The following is a 15,950-nucleotide window of genomic DNA, read 5'->3' on the forward strand; positions in this document are numbered from 1 at the left end:
ATCATTATCAAATTCTGCAGATTTTACAACTTTTCACGTGGAGTAACCAGCTAATAAGTTTATTCTTTCTATAATCGAACAAGATTATACCTTCTAATTTTTATCATTTTATATTTAAATCATAATCCATAAAATATTTAATATATTTATGCATTCCGCATTATTTTTGCATTGAATTATACCACTTATCAATGACGTAATTATTGTTTAAAAGAACAAAAATATGATAAATCGATGCACGCTCAGCATTAAATAAAAATCAGCCAATTAAATGAATCTTTATAAAATAATCTTATGATATCAATCATAGCAACATCACTTTTATAACACGATTTTCAATTTTTGCAAGTCAAAAATGAACAATTTCTTCATTAAAATCATTATATTTGACTAAAGTTTTTAATAATTACAGTAATTCTAATCGTATTTCTAGAAAACATTCAAAGCGGAAGAATGAAGGCCTGCTGAAATAATTATTCAACTGTCTTCCACGTCTGATTGAAAACAACTATATGCATCGTAACAAATTCTCAAAAAATTTCTAAATTTCAATGTTAGATTAGGGTTTTCAGTCGAACCGTTTTGTAGAAACTCCAGTTCTCTTCTGCGTAACCACCAGCACCCCAACCTTTCAACAGTTCGTGACTCAAAAGAGCAGGACTGAAGAAAAGCTCGAACAGAGCATCTCTTTGTGCATTGAGAGTCACTCCAGTCGATAACAGAAATCTGTCCAACTTTACAACTTAATGGAGATGCTGATTTCGAGGGAGATAGAAGAGGGGATTTAGAGCCACAAATAAAGAAATGTTCTGTAATTGCTACCGTTGTCTCCGTGGGTGGGTGAAGCTCCTGTTTGCGGGTGGTGTGTGCCCGTGAGGTAGGCCCTTAAAAGCTTCTCCTGATTCTGATGATTTTAAGTGCTCTTTAAATCATTCGAAACTTTTACTTTCTTCCTGTGAAAGCTCTGATAAATACGAAAGTGGAATAGAGTAGAATACACAAATTAATTCCGTGACAGAACCATTAAAATCAAACTGGAAGTTCCAGTGTGAATGTTAAATATCATATAAACAACGATGTGCTCGAGAATTTACGGAATTTAAAATTACTTTTAATGATTGGTAAATTAATAAAAGTTTTATTCAAATAACAATAAAAACGTTGTATAATTTGAAATAACAATGAGCAGCAGTTTAAAATTTTTTCTTGGCCTATGATGAACGTAGTTATAAAATGATTTATGAAACGTTTAAATTGTTGAACAAGTATCTATTAATTATATAAAAAAATTATGTAAACATTCCGTCGTATTCGCTTTATGATTGATAGATAACGAGTTACCTGACCCATGACATTTCAGGTTTGTTTTGCCAATATTGTTTGAAATATTTAATGAAAACTATTATTACATCGTAGTAAGTTTTTACATTGCATTTAACAGTTAAATGGTGTCAAGAAGTTTTAAAATAAAGCTTTAATTACTGCAAATGAGTTTAAAACAATATTATTTGTTAATTCTACTTTTAGATGCATCGTTTATGGCAAAACTAATGAATAGCTTTCCGGTTTGTTTATCTTTATCGAATAACGGACATTTTTTGTCAATCGACCAGCAATTGTCTGAATACTTAAATAATATATGTGTTGACCCCACATTGCTATTTTAAATAGTAATGGGGTGTCCAACAATATCACTTGAAGAAGAAATATGAAAGAAGACCGAGCGAGAATCTGGCAATTTGAAAGGAAAAACTGATCATCTGAAAGAGAACTATCAAGAAAGGATCAACTGATTTGATTTGGAGGCAAAATGTGAAAAATTAATTCAATATTTAGATAATGGATATTCAATATTTAGATAAATTAATTCAATATTTAGATAATGGAGATATAAGGAAAGAATGTTCTCATTGCGGGCATTTGACTTTTGAATCGGAAGTAAGCCGGTCATATAATGTATGTTCTCATCATGGAATGATTAAGCTTCCAACGTTGAAAGAATAGCCAGCAGATTTATAAAAATTGTTAACTGTGACTGAAAAACATTGCGCATAGTATCAAACAACATTGGAATTGGCGACCGAGAGTGAGCAGGAGGTAAAACCTGCTAGTCTTTCAATAAGGAAATAGTACTGAATGCGTTACATTTCAAGTTCAGTCAAAAAGTTGTTGCAAATTTTGTGCAAATTTTACGTAAAGGACAAGAGAGAGAGATTAGAAGAATATGAATTATCGCGAAAGAATTTTTGTGATGATTCAGTCTCAAAATTAAAACGTTTTTCGAAAATTAATCAATTTTATACTGCCAATTGTTATTTTTTTTCAAATAATCTAAAATAAATGGGATTTAAAAAATTAAATAAGATAGAGGAATATTTAGGCCAAAGCTATAGTCGTATAGGATAGGAAAAAGCATCGATATGAAAGCATCATTAAAAAGCTTATATAAAATGACATTTTAGATAATAGTGAAGAAGTTAGATATTTAAAATGACAACGCCTAATAGCAACAAACGGCATTTAATGTAGTTATTTTGTCCCATGCTAATTTCATGAAACAACAAATAACTTGATTTCACATTTAATATTCATTTCACAAATTATTATTAATCGATTGTAAATGTGATAATGGATTGGCGCCTTTGATAAGAAATATATATATATATATTTGTTGAAATTAATTTGGAACTTTTCCCCATCTTATCCTCCACGCCCCCCCCCAAAAAAAATTGGAAACTTAAAAAATAAGAAACCAAAAATCTCCCTTAAATAATAAGAAATTCTCCCTTAATTCTTATTTTCAGTATAAGCTTGCAAAAATTCACCCTATTCCGAATGTTTTAAGGGTCAGAAAAGGACAATGGGTAATTCACCATCCGATTCTCAATTAATAGCTCTCACCAGACAAAGCGAAGAAACAAATAAGGAAAGGAATGTATATATTAAAAAAAGACAACGCCTTGGAAGAATACAAGCCCGAGGGAGAGGTGTAACCCCCCCCCCCACACACACACACACTTGGCTCTTAAATCGCTCATGCTTTTGAAGATAAAGATCAGCCGATTGCAGACCATCTTCGAAAAGCGATGTCATATATTGTTACTTCTTGTTTTATCTCCATCGAACTGTCAATGAATTTATATGACAACGGGCATACAAATGATGTTAAATTGTTACTATGGTGTATTTACTTCAAGGATATTCCGTGTCAATACTACTAAAGTGCTTGGTACAAGGTAGCTTATTATAAAGAAATGGTATTATAATATGCACACCTCCTTAAATTTTATAATTTCTTAGAGTTATTATTTTGTTTTGTTTTACCTTTAGCATTATTAAAATCTACATGCCTACATATCTGAAACAGATTGATCAATACTTTATTCTTTAAATGTTCGGTGAGACTTTTATTCTAACAGTAAACTAGAAACAAACAGTCTGATATTTTTTTAAATGTTGTTGGAGATAATAGAAGAATTTTAAAATATGTTTTTCCTAGAAAGATTTTTTCTCCTAATTCAAAGAAAATTTTTAATATGAATCTAAATTTAATTAAATAATTTCAGTGCTGTTTCTTAAACTTTTTTTTCATGATTAAATATAATATTATATGCCCTAGAGAAATCTAACAACTATTCTCTTGTTTTCTGCGATGTAATGTCTTATATTAAATTTATGTCTTATCATTACAGTTAAGTAGCCAAATCTAAAAGGTTTTCTTCGTTATTTTTCAGAACATTAATTTCTATTTTACTGATTTCCTAATTTATATTTTCCTAATTTGGAATAAATGGAATAAAGTATAGAATTTCTCTATTAATAAAAAAAAGGTTCAGAATTATTACCATGAATATTTATGCATATTTGCTTCATAAGATTAAATATTAAAACATTAAAAGAATTTTTAAGCAAGAAAAACTCCTCTAATAATAAAGATGAATATGTTTGTGTGTATGTTGGCACTCTACATATCAGACTGTAAACTTATACTACCAAACTTGGCATATACATATATATCTTGAAGAGTGGGAAGGTTGGAGCGATCTATTTGAAATTTTAATAAGAATGTTATTTAATTAAAAATAAATTGGAATTTTGGCATTTTTCAATGATAACTTACAAAAATATAATACATTCAAGTAAATTTTACACTATTTAAATTTTTTTAAAATGCCTTTTTAATGATGCCGATTTATTAATAGTACATTCAATAGCGATAGTTGTCTTAAAACCGCTTTTATGGTTTCAATATTTAATCAGACGATTTTCTAACATTGTTGAAAGCGGAAGAAGAACGATTCTGTTTAATACCAGTGTAATTTAAAAAAGAAATAAAGAAGTGAAATTACAATATCGTGAAGTTATTTAGAAGTTAGATAATCGAATATTTATGTTTTTAATTGCGTTACAATGTTATGAGACTGTCTCCGTTAGAAAGGTTCATGTATACAATAAATAGAACTAAAGTAAGATAATTAAAATAACACGATGTTAATATCAGACAGTTTGGAGAAATCAATGTCTAAATTATCTTTCTATAATGAAATATAACCAATATTTCCGAAGAGCCAGCTGGTTGCCTGAAGCGACTAGTATTATCATAAAATTAATAATGAAATACTGCAGAATTGCAGGAGGCTTGAAAATAAAAAAATTCAATAGATATATATTAAAACTTATGAATCTAATACAAAACAGTAGTGAATTTCTTAAAAATTTAAGGAAAAGAAGTAGTTTCTCTTAAAATTTTGCATTCCTATAATCATTTATTTGTAAACCAAACAGGAATTTAATATCATTGTAGAGGATTTACTGAGTAATTAAATTTGAAGAAATGCAGATTATCAAATTCAAAAACAGATCATAAGATTCAAAATTTCTGTAATGATTTTTAAAAGCTTTCAAGTGGTGGAGATCAATTGCGAATGCATAGTTTGTGTAATATGATAAATATCGAATTTCTTTTAAAATAATACAAATTATATGCAAATATATTTTCTAAAATAACTCTCTTTTAATAGTTAGGAGATTATTTTAAAAAAGGTTAAGTTATTACACTCGAAATTTAATAAATTATATGAATCAGCAATTTTTTTTCCGATTTTTAAGAAACAACGCTTTTCTCAAACATTTTAATTATAAAAGATGGTTATTTGAGCAATTTAAAATCTTTTAAAAATATCAAAATCTATTAGAAAACGTACTGACTAAAAATATAAATTATATAAGTAATATAGATTTTTCAGAAGTTGCGATTTAGAAGATATTTTTGCAGCATTTTTTAAAAATTATTGTATTTCATACATTGATTGTTATTTATTAAGAGCAACCACATGGTCTCCATAATTTATCAAAGTTGACATTCAAAGTACTGGAAGCCAAAGGTGGCAATTTCTTAAATTTATCTTCTGATTTGTTTAAATATCACACCATCATCTAGTTATGCACGAGATGTTCTGAAAAATTTCCTAATTTTTCCCTCTTTTAATAACTGTAATTTTAATTCCCAAGGCAGTGATGGTACTGTATCAATCAATGCAATCAAAAATGTCTCTTAAAAAATGAATGTCCCCGACAAACGATAAATTTTTCCGGTGTCCTTTCCCCCCCCCCTACCAATTCTGCTTAATCTGAGGAAAATGCAAGACAGCCTGTGTATTAACGCCTTAAGATTTCCAGGAAACTAGGCCCCAGTAATTAGAGAAGTCCAATACGAGGGTGTCATTACGAGGGTCGAGCAAATGTGTCAAACGCGTGCTATGATCGTGTCCCAAGACAAGTTTTGTTTGACGAACAAATTTTTCCTCATCGCCATTATTACGAAACAGGTTAAATTTCTCTCTCTCTCTCTTTTTTTTTTTAAGATGACAGATTTTCTGAGGGGGAGGGGGGAATAATAATAATAAAAAAATGATAACCGGCATAATGAACTGAATTTATAAGCGCCGTTAATTTCCTGACATGTCTCCCGTGAAGTGTCTGTTTACGGGACAAGATCTACCGTCAAAAAAAAGTTAATTACGGAATTTACGCATGACTGGCATTTATTGTGAATTTTCTGGAGGAAGATTATGTCTTCAACTAGCTGCTGTCTTCAGTGTCATAGAAGTCAGGATGAACTGATGATGTACAAAAGATGACCTAGAAATTTCGGTGAAGATATTCGCTTATTAGCCATTCGCTATCCTCAATTTAAATGGGAATTTTTATTTTATTAGAGGCGATAAATTCTTTTATGATGATAAGATAATATAAGGCATATTAATGAAATGATTCAATTCTAATTTACACTTACTGAAAGTTCCGTTAGAACTTTTTTAACGGAACTCTGTTAGATTATAAAGAAAGAGAATAGAATAAAGCAATGTAATACCATAAGTTAAAATGCACAATCTTTTTGCTTTTAAATTTAGTTTGTAAGTGGTATTAAAGTGTTATTTTTTAGAAAATTATTCATTTCAATACATCGTCGTTTTAATTAAGTACATGTATCAACTTCTTGAGATTAAAATTACCATAGGATATGGAATTTAAACGATCATCGTTTCTTTTCAGAAAATGGATAATTAAATATCCCGCTAATAAAAATGAAACTTAATAAAGTCAATAAAATCTTGTTCATACATTCATTGTTAACATATTGCATTTATAAAATAATTGCAATAAACAATTGAAGTACCTTCTATTTTACAGCTGGAAATTCTTAAAGCAGTTCTTTGAATTTCATCAGCTTGAAATGATTTTCAAAATCAGTTCCGGTCTTTGTAATCTATGTAAGGGAGAAAAATTAATTAATTAAAAAGAAATTATACAAAAGAAAGGGAAATCGATTGGAGAAATCAGTCAATATTCATTCACAATTTCATCATCATAATTTTTGGCTCGGGTGGGTGGTTGAAAATGAATTTTACACAAAATATATTCTGAAAATAATGAACTTTCGGGCAGATATTAGAAATTATTTAATAAAAAAGAATCTATTAAATAGGTTTTGCAATCAAAGTCTGCTTACATGTGCCATAATTTTTGAAAATTAAGCTCATAAAGAAAAGTTAGTCTCTACATAATCTAGTGTTATCTGCTGACACTATAGATATGATGAAAATGAAATTTATTCAGCAGCAAAAACCTTCTACAAGTATCGTCTCATGCATCTGCTAGTGAACTTTTCCTTCTATTTGTTTATCGAATATAAAAATACTTCGATCATTTGTGTAACAGTAAAATTAAGTATCGATTATAAAACTAATTAATATATGAGCAAAAACTATAATAAAATATTTGTTTTTCCTTATTTCGGTGCTTACTTGAAGGAAATAAATTAGTTATCTATCATGGGAAATCTGAATTTATGAAATGCGGCATATGAATCATTCTTAAAAGGAAATTTCTAAGAAATTCTGTTACCCAGATTATAATGATTTTTCGAAATAATGTTCACGTATTTAAATGATTGAATAATTTGTGCAGCATATTTGTTATAATGATATATGAATATCATCGATAAAAAGATGAAAATTTAATATCTAAAGAACTTACTCACTGTTAACATATACTGACTGTAAAATGATACTTTCGTTCAATTCAAGTGCATTTATTGATGTGCTGTTGAACAAGAAACAAGTCCCTTAATTGATCGATAAATTCTGCATTGAAAGCATTAATAGAAGATCATAATGCCACATTTTAGAAGGGTCAATTTATTTTGGGCGTTCCACGTCGTTCTGTGTTAAGGAATCCTTTTAATCCTTTCATAAATTGCTACCCACTGCTTTGCTTTGGCAGCAGTTTTATCCTACAAGATATAACACAAATCATGGGACCCAGATGGTTCATTAATTCTTACAGTCACCATTTCTAACCAATTTGTCTACACTTACTGCCAGAATTTTCAACCGACAGTTCAATTTTCTGTGATTTACTGCTTCCTATTTGTCTTTTCTTACGTGTAAGAATGACACTGTTGGTGAAAGAACTGGTTGTGTCTTATTGAAAGGTTACGCTTTAAGTAAAATATGATTAATTTCTTGCGAACGTATAATACGGTTCAGGCTTAATAGCTGCAAATGTTTTTATACAAATAAAAAAAAAATATAAGAATGCAAATTTTATAAAAATGTAGGCATTTAAATACTATATTAGTAAGTCATTAATGTAATGATACTTCTTGTGTTCTTATTTCAAAGAAACAAGAGATCTGGCTAATTTAAAATCAACCAGAGTTTTCAATTTATTTATATTTTTGATGTGAGGACGCAGATAGCTTAATTTTCAGTCTTTCTTCCTTTTTTTTTAGTTGATTTAGCGGGTATTTTTCCAAGAAAATATCCACACACCCCTCCAAACAGATTTTTTCATTAAATAATTATTTTCTCAATGAATATATTCCATGCATCTTTTTCTTTCTTTTTTTACAATTTTCTATGAGCAGTAAGTTAATCAACGGAAATAGCACCTGCGATAAACCTTTTCTTTCTTGGAATAGAAATTTCTGAAAGAAATTCTTGGAATAGAAATTTTCTTTTAAAGTGTTTTCAGAAAAATTTGAAACCATTAGACTGTCATAATTTTTATGTTTTGTTATTCGTAATTTTTTTTTTTTTTAAGCAGCAGTAATAATGTGATTTACTGATTACTTTCCGTGATTCGCGCCTTTTGTTTGTACATTTTATAAGACCATTCTATAAAATTTTTAAGTAATATTCCTTAACTTATTATAAATCAGTCACGAATAAAGAAAATTCACACAATAACTTCTGTCAAATGACCGTCAGAACAGTTTTAAATTTCACTAAAATTGATATGTCAACCATTTATATTTGGAAAATAACAAGCAAGTATATAATTGAGAAGTCTAATTCTGAAGTTGTTGAATTGCTGGTAGTGCCCACGCTGTTACGTTTTGACATAAGATTATTATTAGACTTGTGTAGCATTTAAATATTTTGGTTTCCATTTTAAAGAACGAAATACTTATAACAGATTATTAAAGAAAGATTAAATTTGTGTAGAGTACAGAATATGCATTATCATGAAAAGTCAAAATCGCCTTAATAATTTACGAAACAATATAAATTAATCTGCATATTGCTTAAAAAATTCATAAATCAAAAGTTTTTGTTTTTCCTTTGCATACATTTGAAGAGCACGCTCTGATTAACAAAAAGTGGGGTTTTGTAGTAAAAAGCAGAGAATAATTTTTGTTTTTAACTTATAAGAGTTAAAGCAAAATCGTGAAATTGTGAAAGAAATACACTAAATAACCTGAAATTTCAATCAAATTTAAATTATTAATTATTTTTTAAGATTTAGAAATTTTCTTTCTTGAAATATTTTTTGCTGCCTTCTAAAATTGTTTTCGATCCTCAAGCTTTCATGAGTTTGTTTTGAAACTCCCTACTTTTTAATAAAAAATGATGTTCTTTCTTAGGTACATTAAAGAAAAAATATTTTAAAAATCTTTTACTGATTAATCTACAATATACTCCATAACTTATTTTTATAAGTATGAAAATATGAAATTGATTTTTTTTCTCTCAAATTTATTACCAGAAAGCAACGATTTAACCAAAATTGATCGATTAATGTTAATTAAGTTCTAATCACAAGGAACATAGATTATTATAAGGAACATAGAAATACAGATTATTATAAGGAACATAGAAACATAGATTATTATAAGGAACATAATATAGAAACATAGATTATTATAAGGAACATAATATAGAAACATAGATTATTATAAGGAACATAATATAGAAACATATATTATAAAAAAACATAGATTTTTATAAGGAACATAGAAACTGTACAAAATTCAATATTATTGCTGTAAATAAACCTGGAAGCGAGGATTAAAAAAAATCAGTTACGAAGTTTCATCTTTAATGTTGTTAAAGAAGTCGAATTGAATAAAAGCGTTAAAATATAATACTTCCACGAACTATGTCTTTAAAACTTGACTGTCAACCTTTTTAGAAGACATTAAATGCCTCCACTAGTTAATTTCTCCAAAAAATATTTACGAGAAGCAAAAACGTGGTTGCCATATCAAGGAGTTAAATTTCCCTTTTTATTGCGCTCCACCTATAGGACTGTGTATCACAAGGTGAGAAGGTCAGTAACAGGCTATTGTTTTCTCTTGATAGTTGTGGGCTCGGGTAATAGGCTATTTCAGTCATTAGAGCAGTTCTGATCCTTGAATGCGCGGCTATGTTGATGGCTGATCATCAATTTATTTGCTATTCGGTAGCTGAACGTGACGCTCATAAACGAGACACAGTCGCCGCAGGCTGCGAAACCTTTAAAAAACAATCGTCGCTATTATAAAAGGATTAAAGGAAAGATTAATGGATTTTGTCACAAGTGTCACAATCAATATCGATTATAATCCCGTGGAATGCAAAGTGGTAGAGATGTGAAACAATCATTTTAAGGATTATGCAAATTAATTTCATTCATATACATGAGAATCAGATTTAAAAATAATATTTTATTCATCTTAATATAAATAAAAGTTAGTGTGGGTATGTGTATGTGCATGTATGTTCCACCTCACCTCCTAAAACGACTGGACCGATTTTAAACAGACTTTGTACACTTATTCTTCAAGACAAGAAAAAGAATGCTAGCTATTTTTCAAAAAACAAAATTTAATTAAACATTGCTCCGAAAATTTGCCTTTTTTCTGCAGTGACTTTGGTGCAAATAATCTTAAAAGAAATATTTCAATAGCTTCTTAAAACTCAAAATTTTACTGTTTTCACATAACATTTCTTTTAATTTCTGTTAATAAAAAACATTAAAGGAATTAAAATTAATGTTAATTTAATTTACCACTATTAATTAATTTTAGTTTTATTTTAATACATGTCTTTTCACCTGGTGCTAGTAATCGAAAATGGTGATTTAGAGAAGGCAGACGTAAGACAATTGCTTAAACATAGGTAGAAAGGAGAGTGAAACGAAGAGCACCGATAATAGCCACTTCGCTTTATGAGAAATTAACCTATGTTTTGTTTCCTCCTACCCCAGAAACTTCAAGAAAAATTATCAAAAAAATATCTCATCATAAAATTGAAAATTTTGCCTTGTAGAAATTATCAATTTCGTGTAATTTTTCTTCCAAATGTTGTTAATTTTTTAGAAAATTTAATGGAGATGATCTTGAGATAAAGAAATTATAAATACTTATTTGCTACGCAAGTTAAGACTTCGAAATGTTCTGCCACCATTTTTTTAAATTTTTTATTTTATTATATACATACCTTTTGACAGCATTTTTAATGTCATTGAAATATTGATTCAAATTTATCTTTCTTCTGAAAGCAAACATAAAGCGCTTAGGCGAAGACAAGACAAGGAAAGCTTCCCCTCGCAAATAAAACATGTTCATAGACAGCAGTAGCTACAGTCTATGAGAAGTAACCAAAATTTTGGTAACCAATATAATAATTTCGGAGAAAATTATGCCAGAAAATATTTTACAACATTTTAAAATTAAATATTTTTATATTTTCAACGATATCAGTTTCCTTTCTGTGTAATCATTTCGATCGATATTAATTTTTTAAAAAAATTTAGAGCAAACGATTTCGAAATAAGGAGATTTTTAAGTACTCCTTTTCTAGGCAACGTTCTGACTTCAAATATTTTATCCTATTTTTAAAAATATTTCCCTTTTATGTTAATACGTATATCTTGATAACGTCTTTTGTTTGTTTTGAAGTAGTGATTTAAAAATGATCAAACGAAAAACATAAGTGCATCTATCAAATTTATATGAAGGCTCGGAAAGTAAATATTTTGTAGAAACGAAAACTTTATTTGTTGATTAACAAAAATATGCACGATGAACTATTGTCAATACATAAGAGTAAATTTTAAGAGAAATTTTTAGAAACAGAGAAGATTAATATTTTATATTAGGAAAACTGCTGATGATTTATTTTTCATGCTTTTTTATTAATGAAAAATTTATTATTTAATTAATTGCCGCTCAAAAGGATCTTTAAAAGTTTCTCATATTTCAACATTTGTGAACGAAATTTGCTAGACTAATAGAACAAATATTTCAAACTTCGGCGGTTTCTAAAGCCGTCTGCTTCAATTGATATTCTAATTGAAATTTTTTTAAAACATTCCAAAAATAAAATGTTTTCTTACATAAGTATTGCAATAGACAAATATAGTACTACAAAAAAGAAGACTAAATATGATAAAAAAATAACATTTTATAAAAAAATTAGTTTTTACTTTTAAAAAAATTACACATGAAAGGGTTTTTTTATTCCATGCAGTGCCGGTAAATTATCTAGTAGATTACAACTGATCTAATCTGATATGACACTTAAAAAAATGTTTTTATTTTTTCATTTTATTTTGGGATTTTTATTAGAATTTATAGCAGAATAGCAGAAAAATTCTCACGAAATTCAAACATTTAGATTTATTTTTCTATATTCAGTGATTGAATTTCGAGTACTTTTCTTTGGATATTGTTTAAAACCTGATGACAACTGAAATATAAAATAGAACTAAAAGTTATTAAAAAATAGGTGACTTAAAAAAAAAAAAATCTTTGTTAACACTTAAAAATGAGTAATTTGAGCTTTTCCAATAAATTTTTACTATTTTCTTAGGTTATAATATAAGTATTTGAAATTGCAGAGATAGCCAACAATTATTCAAAAACAAGAAGTAAAAAAAAAATGCAATCGATAATAATAAAAAATGTTGCAGATCCTTTTTGAAGAATAATTGCATCATGAAATGTATATGAAAAATATTTAGTCACGCACATGGCCCGGTTTTAGCAGAGGTGCATCTTAGGTTTTATTTTTCTATTAGCAGCCCCCGCTCCCCCAGGTTTTTTTAATCCCCACTTTCCATCTAACCGCAATAGCGTGCACTACAGTTTCCCAGGCAAATCCACACCTCAGGCTATCTATTTCTTGTTTTTGCAATTATCGTATTATTAGATGGCATAAGTAAGAATAAGTGAATTTTCTATTTCTCTTGACCTATTTTCAATAGACATATTGTTTTATAAATGTAAGACGTTGGTATATCAAATTTATTGAGATTTAATTCGGAATAATTTACAATTCGTCTAAAATTTTAAATTATTTTATAGTACTCTAGAATTTTATCTGTCACGGCAACGCTATACTATATTTGTCAAGTAATTTATTATTAAATGCATCACTGCAAATGATAAGTAATCAAATCAAACCCCCAACGGCTTTAAAATAGAAATCTTTGATAACATGTACAAGAAACAAAACTATGCATGTAAGTGGTGAATTTAGTTTCGTGTGATCTTTGAATTTAATTGTGAACTTTCTATTTAATCACGCATTCACACATTTGAGTAATCGGATAAATTATGATATCTATAATTAATTGTATAATTCGAATAACGTTATAGTCATATGAAAAGCTTAAATGCATTTGTCATCTAACATTTAACTACAGATATTTCATTCATAGAGTTGTCTTATATGATTCAAGTCCATTCATGGCCTGCCAGATGTTTCCAGGCATTCCAAAATAAAATCGATGTAGCGCATTTGCCTTGTATCACAAACTTACCCTGTCATAAAAAGAAAATTATATCATAGATCACTTATTCATTATCAATTATGGGACAGATGTCATCATGTTTTGATTGCTGCTAATTTTATGTGCTAATGTTTTGAGATGTGTTATTGTAAGTGAATCAAGTAGGTCGCATTTCGTAAAAAAGCAGAAATGATATCCAATTTCTAATTTTCAAAAATCTTTTGCAAATGTTTATTTTAAGAAATAGTGAGAGGTTAGTGAGGTACGTTGGAAGAAGAAGAATAGAAATAACAAAACAAGAGAATCTGAACTAAAGTAAAAGCTTAAGAGAGTTACTCATTTTTTTGGAGGGTACTCCCCAAGAAAAACATAAATAATAACAACACAAGGGAAATGACTACTGCACCCAGTCAAAAGAAGAAAAACTACCGTGTTTGCTTTACAGATGTTGTCTACATGCAGTTCGAATTCCGACCTATTGCAACATGTGACGTCATATGAACAATATCCACAAAGCAATAAATGGGGGGGAGGGGGAAATGAAAAAAAAAAGAAATAATAAAGGGTGACCGAATGCTTGGAGAATCGTTATTTTTATTTCGATTGTGCAACAATGAAAAGTCCCCTGCTTGCCCATTCACAGAGTTAGGGCACATCCAAGAGATCATCAATAAAAAAAGCATCGGATCGATAGAGTCGACAGTGCACGCGTTCCACAACTTTTGTAAAGAAAATGGCAGCAGAAGGAAGGGGGAGGGTTCTCTAAAACAGGAAGCTCGAAGGATTAAAGGGAGTTTTCCAGGTGGGGTGATCCAGGAACTAAAACCGAGTCAGGGAAACATCAATGTAAACAGAAGTTTTACAGAGAAATTGTTAACGTTAGGAAAAATGAAAGAACCACGATATGCCTAATCTATAATAAGCCGCTCTATGCCGAGGCAAATGGTTCATATTTTGCTGTTGTTGGACAGAGAAAGTTCCATAATGTACAATATTAGTGCTTCACAACTCAGCAAGTCTCTTTATTCTCAATATTACCATTTGCCATCAATTGCTGATTAAATTATTTTACGCGTATTTAAAATCTAAGTTATGCTCTTAGATTTTATGAACAGTTTAAGATAGGCTATTAGTGCATTTCGTAAGCCATTTAATATAATCTAAGAGTACACTTTATGTTCTACGAAGCCTAATAACTATAAAATATAAAGTTTTCAGTTACATAATTAATGAAATCTACTTCATCACTTACAATGCATACTAGTTTATAGCAGAAAGTTAACATTTGACTAATATTCTGTCAATTAAGGATTTTTTATTCCATCCCTTTTCAAACTTTTTAATAATTACTTTAATCATCTCCCGGAGAAGGCGCAAAAACATTCTATAAATGAGTACTTAAACTTGCATGTTCTCTTACGATGGCAAAAAGGAATTATTAAAAATATCGCAATGGGTCGTCTAATTCTCTTTCTAATCCATATAACAATAAAAATTAATATTTATAAATATACCATGGAAGATTTGAAGAAAATTAATAATAATAATTCTAAGAGTTAATTTTTTAAAAAGGTGCAAAATCAAAATTACAGATGATTTGGAATAATTATTACAGCTAAAAGACAAGAAAGTCTAACACAGCGCTGTATCTAAAAAGGAAAGGGATTATATCTGAGGTGATACATTTTCTTAAAACTTCTATATTCATAGAAAAACCGAAAGTCTTTAATAGAATTAGATTCAGACCCACAATTTCATCAGCAGAAAGTCAGTACACAGATTTCTCCTTGTCTAAAAATTATATCTGATTAGCTTTTTCATTTATTTATCTTAATTTAAAAACAAACTTAACAAATGAAAAATACGTACATTATATTTTTTCATTCAAATTAAAAAATTAAATATCTATTTGATATTTTAAAATAAAAAAATTACTAAACAAATCAGATTTTCTTTTTTATATATTAAATGAAGTGCTTGTAACATATCAATTTCCTGATAAAAGTTCATTATGCAATTATTAAAAGAATATTATTTGCTTATAGAGAGTAATACTAAATGTTACAGTCAATAAATAAAAGTTAAAATAAAATTGTTGAATTAGTTGTTGAATTGTTGACTTACAAGGTATAAAAATTATTTAGCAAAAAGCGAAATGTTGTCTTCTACAATTCTGTCAGTTCCATTTCTAATATTGGTATGGAATTCCGCTAAAGATTCAATGCTAAAATTAAATGAATAAAGCTTTTTTCAAATATTTTTTGTCAGTGAGGTTAAATAATAAAAATAATTATGACAGTAATTTCATTTGGTCCCTTTTCGAGTTATTGAGGATTTGCCAGTACGCACCTAGATCTATTTCTTTTATGAATAAGTTATTTTTTGTA

The 15,950-nt window shown here is 28.6% G+C and overlaps 1 long non-coding RNA gene across 1 annotated transcript in view; it reads right to left on the reverse strand.

The window, feature by feature from the left end:
* The window catches only part of LOC129988913 (uncharacterized), a 106,831-nt gene that overhangs the window by 73,753 nt on the left and 17,128 nt on the right, over positions 1-15,950 (reverse strand). The window contains exon 2 of the long non-coding RNA XR_008785699.1: positions 6,680-6,769. This is a non-coding gene — a long non-coding RNA (uncharacterized LOC129988913). The remainder of the gene's footprint in view (positions 1-6,679; positions 6,770-15,950) is intronic.

This window comes from Argiope bruennichi, chromosome 10, assembly GCF_947563725.1.
Source record: "Argiope bruennichi chromosome 10, qqArgBrue1.1, whole genome shotgun sequence".
Lineage (NCBI taxonomy): Eukaryota > Metazoa > Arthropoda > Arachnida > Araneae > Araneidae > Argiope > Argiope bruennichi.